Source organism: Papaver somniferum, chromosome 5 (assembly GCF_003573695.1).
Source record: "Papaver somniferum cultivar HN1 chromosome 5, ASM357369v1, whole genome shotgun sequence".
Taxonomy (NCBI): domain Eukaryota; kingdom Viridiplantae; phylum Streptophyta; class Magnoliopsida; order Ranunculales; family Papaveraceae; genus Papaver; species Papaver somniferum.
The window spans coordinates 112,965,724-112,971,723 of NC_039362.1; positions in this window are offsets into that span (position 1 = coordinate 112,965,724).

The following is a 6,000-nucleotide window of genomic DNA, read 5'->3' on the forward strand; positions in this document are numbered from 1 at the left end:
GACTACATTTTTCTGAGACAAAGGCAGGTTCTAATTCTCAACACATATAATTTTATTTAGTAATAAACAAGTCTATCACCACTCTATAGAATGTTGAATAAACACAATCCCTAAACCAAAGCAATTCGTATAATCTTTAACGAACGAAACAAAAACTACACAAAGTTTAACCATTGGAACATAAAACCAATTCTCTTTATACAAATTAAGGCACCAAAGTTTTCATATAAGAAAGATTCAGTTTGTGCCAACCAAATCGGCAATCAACCAACAAAAAATCACACATAATGTGTTGAGTTTTTAAACCACACAATATAATATTAATCAAAATTCATATACCAAAGTTTTCAGTTTGTGCCAGCCACATCGACAATCAACAAAGAACCAAACACAATGTGTTAAATTTTAAACAACACAAAATTTGCATTCTCTAAATTTACTTTAATTAGATAACATAATTAGGGGTGCACATACCCTACCCATATCCGTTATTTCTGCCCTACCCGTCAATGATTTAACCGTATCCTACCCTACCCGCCATTGAACGGGTAGGGTGACGGTTAGAGATTTTCTTACCCACTATAAAATGGGTAGGGTGACGGGTGAAACCCGAAATTATCCTACCCTACCCGCCTATCCGCTAATATACTCAAATGGCGGAGTAACCCTCGCATTGTTTTCATCTCCTGCCTATTCTTTTTCGTAATTTTGAAACATATCAGGGGTAAAAAGTGAGGTTGGTTTTTTCGCTTCCGTATCTCTTTTCTTTTCCAAATCACAAATCGAAGAAAAGTCGAAACCCTTTCTCCCTGTTCTCAAATCAAACTCTGCTCCAAATCTAGTAGGAGAATCACTCAATTGAAATTTTCCGAAACCCTTTCTTCTATCAATACCATCTTCATCTAAACTCGTCTTAAAACTCAGCTCCATCTCCACCTAACGAGTAAAATGAGGTTTGATTTTGTTGTGAACTTGTGAGAATTTTGATTGATTTATCTACTAATTTCATAATCTGCATGTTTGATTTTCGAAAGGGAAAACAGACTATTCTGAATCATTAACTCATTCTCATGATTTTACTCGTCGTTCTGCTTCATACTTCTCCTCTCTGCACTAGAACCCTAGATTGAAAAATCCAGTTCTTCATTATTACAAATCAAAGTTAGGAATCGAAGACGAACATGAGTCTCACATCAAATATGGAAAATCACTGTCACAAATCGTTCATCTAAATAACCTCGAAATCAAAACTCATGTATCAGTAGAAATCTAAAGTAACCATATCCAACGAAGTATCTTCTTTACCTCCAAACACAAGAATTTCAGGATTTCAGCTAAATTTAATCTTGAGGTTTGTCAATTTTAGGTGCAGTATGAGAGATAAGGATTGATTTTAAAAATTCCTTCAGCCCTAATTCAATTGGTATTTGATCAATGATTTCATTTTTTTCAATTCATACCTTGGGTAGGTCGTAATTACTGATTGCATGTTTGAATAAGGTGTAAATGAATTATGGGTTTCTTATTTGTAAATGAATTATGGGTTTACATTGTTGAGCTGTATATATTGTTGGATCTTCAGTGCATCTAACTAGTCAGGTCTTCATAATTGTCCTTAGTTTTGCTGATGTTGATTGACATGTATCTGGAAGTGTAAATTGAGTTGGGAAATGTTGTTACTGATGTTGTTTTTTGTGTGAATATGAAGGTTGAAACAGCTGTTGTTACACGAGCTGGCGGAAGATTGGAATTAGGTAGAATTGGAGCACTTTTAACCAAGCTTTGCAACATGGTTGAGATTGCAGAAGAGATGCCAACAAGACCTCCAGTGAATCGAAGGGCTAGTATGTTTCATCTCCGCCACCTCCACCTCCACCTCCACAATCTTCTCAACCAGAGGTGAGCGGAAGTAAGAAACGGAAGAGGACATCTTGGGTATGGAGGCATTTTGTGACAAGTTTTAACGCAAATGGGATTGAATGGGCGAAGTGTAACTATTGTGAAGGTGGTTAGTATAAGGTTGGTGGTAAGGACTATGTCCCTTGCTCCTGAAAAGTATGACTGGCTAATGCGCGAGTCCTAGTTCAGTTTCTACAGGTATTTTACGTTTCTTTTTCAGTCATTTTAGAACTGACTCCCTTCAGTTGAGTTTGGTGCTTATATTTGTGGTGAAAGTAGACTTGTTGTGAAAATAACTTTGCAATGCTCATCGTTCTCATTTCGTTGAGTGAAAGTAGGAATACTTGTTTAAGGGTCTGAGTACTAACAATAAGTTCAAACCTTATAAAATCTCGTGGTTAAAACTGATTCTCCCTTGCTGAATCTAAACACCAGAAATCCACGGTTAGTGGTTTCTACTTTCTGTGGTCTCAAGGTACTGGCAGGTTCATGAAGTAGTCAGTACCTTTTTCCACCCAAAGAGGAGTTACTGGTAATATGAGAAATGTTAACACGATCATAGTAGAAGGATCTTGCACCAATCATTATAGAATTGGTCAGCCAGCCCCAATAGAGGTCATTGAGGTTGTTTAAACAATCTTACGTTTGTGTTCAACTGTTTGTAGTAATATACAGTATGTACTAATGTCTTTTGAACCTCGTTATTTTTTTATGTACTAATATCAACTGCATTGTTGATATGTTACGACTCTTAATTAATCTTTGTTAATCATCTTTGATATGTAGCGTATAAGGAGATTTTGATGTTGATTGGCTTTATCTGTTGTTATGCAGCTTTATTTGGTGATCTTAGTACGTACTCCAACTCCATAATTGTAGATGATGATTGCAGAAGAAGGTCATATGAAGAGCTTTTGATGATGATACTCTTATATGAAGAACAAGGTTACATGATTTTGAAAAAAATAGAACTTTTGATCTTGAGACTACAAATGGCTTTTTGCCTAACAAGATGCTTTTGTTTGTTCATTTTCCCTTGTTAGATTGGCAGTACCATTAGATAGGCTGGTTCTTATTTGCTGTGTTGTTACAAGATTTTTTTTTGTTTTTTAGGAAGTATTTTTTGTATACACAATATTAACCAGAACATAGGAAACTAAAAAAAACACAAAAAAAAAAAAAAAAACGGGTATACCCGCCATCCTATCCTACCCGACCCGCTAATTAATGGGTCGGGTGGGATCTTACCCGTTTAATGGCGGGTAGGGTGGCGGGTAAAAGATTTCTTACCCGCTAGTAAGCGGGTAGGGTGGCGAAATAGGCAATATCCTACCCACCCTACCCGTTGTGCAGCCCTAAACATAATAGTGTATCTAAATGCAACAAACAAAACTGGATAAAATCTCATCACATACTTGCACCAAATCAATACGAACTCTTACGCAAATCAGATCTCACCACCAAATCACCAGATGTTATTCAATTTGAAACAATATCTTAATTCCAGTTTCCTCAGATTCCATCAATCCCCTACCTACACCAACAAAACTGAACAAATCAACTAGAAAAACTGAATTTCGGTTTCAAATTTCAACTATAGCTTAATATAAATATTTTAGGCACTTATCAGTAACATATACGATGCGTCATCAAAAAAATAAAAAGAAAAAAAAGATAAAGAAGCTGAATGAAATGTCTTTTAGTTCGATCTACTTCAAAACCTGATCCTAATGTCGCAGATCTAACAAAATCAAAATAAAACAAAATCTTAACACAAATCATTACTAACAAAATAAAATTAATACAAATTCTTTACAGAAATCAGTACTAACCCTAGTTTTTGTTTTGTTGATGTCAGGTTTGATGCTGTAATGTCGATTTGAAGTCCATTTATTGCTTTGATTTTGATGTCTTCTTTGATTTTTGACTTGTTTCGATTTTTCGTCTGTCTGTAGAGAGAGAGGAAGAGAAATGAAAACACGGGCGAAGAATTAATGGTTTGTAACGGGGATACATGTTTTTAATGGAGGTTATTTTAGTAATCTAGTAATTCGGGTTTGGGCTTCTAAAAGCTTGGGGTATATTTAAAACCCAAAAGGGTATATTTTAAGGGGTCTCGTACTAACGGAAAATAGATAATGTTCCCGGTAAAGATCTTTACTTGCCATTCAAGATATAATGAACATGAACACGCTGCTTTATTACGAAGGTCAACATATTAAGGAGTAAGTTTTACTCAAACCCTTTTCTCCAAGATATTATTTAGACTCAGGGTAGTTAATATCGCGTATTCGTATCGTATCGGTCGGGTCCTATACACCGATACAAGTGATAATATCTGTTTTTACAGGCGATACATCATTTAATATAGAATTTCAAAGAATTATAAAACCATAGTAAAAAATAATAAGAATCATACACATATCTCAAATTTCCAAAATACAAGGTGGTTTATTAGCCAACGTTGTGATTGGTGTCCCATTATACCGGTAAATCTTTTTTATTATCCTTCATATTTATCTTTTATATTTCTCTGCCTTGCAATCGAAATATGGTTTCCATCTTATATCTTACCATATAGTCATTAATTTTATATTATAAATATATTAGGGCTTTTTACCTTCTCCAATTGTAAAGACTAGATGCATGTTGATGAAAATTTTATTCACAAAACCGATATTATCGGTGTACAAGTAAAACTGATATATCGGTCTGTACCGGCCTGTACATCCGATAATATCATTTCGTCTTTGTATCGCCGATATTTTTGATATCGTATAGGTATTTTCCGATATCCGATAAAAACCTATAATATCGGCATGTACAACCGATATTGACTACCTTATCTTCGTCAATCCTATCCTCCTTGCTAACACTTTTCATATTTTTCACGTGAATCCTATCCTTCTTGCGGGGAAATGGGTATTCATCCAACATTATCTTCGTCAATTGTAACATCTTCGCATTTCAATCCATTTTCACAATCTATTTACATCGCAAGTGAAATTGTCGTATTCATCATTAAGTGACGCTATCGTTTACCTCAATGGTGACTAACTCGCGTTATCAACTCCTCTCAGAGCTATTAGGTTCTCTTAAATCATTCCAGGCGGCGAGGTGATACTTTGTATCTAAATTTTGCCACTTCTTGCACCATTATGATGAAAGAGGTATGGGAAGAGAATTTAACTGTTGATATACTTCGCATTAATTTTTCATACTCGTTGTAACCATCGTTACGTTTTCGTGACTTCCGGATTACCGCGTCCAAATGTTTTTTCTTCGCTTTTTGACCGACACGTCTTTATTAACCTTTCCCTTTTGACCGGTAACTGCCTTAACCGGTTCACTTACCATAAAAAATATCTTCTGGAGAGAGATTATTCTTCACTAATTCTTTTTTACTTTCTGTCTTTTCATCTTCTCTTTCTCTCTGCAACTTCTTCTTCTCCCTAATTTATGTAAAATCTTCAACTAGATCTTCATGTCAGACCAGCGAAACGCTTCTTCCATAATTGAATCATCATCAAGGTAAGTTTATTTTTCTTGGTCTGATTAAATTTTCCTCTTCCTGCTAATTAATTGATTTACTTATTTTTGACAAAATCATCTCGTGTTGTTGTTTTTGTTATTATCCTTGATGCTGTTCTTGGTTTGTTTTTCTGCTGCTGTTGTTTTTAATGTTTTTTGAACTTTCTAATATTCCGATAACGTTGTTTTTTCCTTTTCGGTCAAATACCGCATGCGCCCAAAAAAAACCTTAGCGGAATTTACAAAAGAGTTTAAGAAGAAAGGAATTAAACTTTCAATTCCTGAAGGTTCTGCGTCCACTGTCGCCTTAGACTACAAATGACTTATGAAGGAAAGTTGGAGCGCGAATAGAATCATCGTCACTCTGGGATAGCTACATGCATGCTTATCCGTTTCTTTATACGATCCAGACAACCCTTTATTCTGCGAAGTTCTCTCTCTCATGGGCAGGCATCGAGGAATCTTTCAAATATGCGGTAATGTCATTCCCATTCTTTGCTAGTTTTCTGCTCGCGCATCGGGTGTAGGTTGTTCCGCCCTTTCTGATTTAGCTATTTCATACAATCCTGA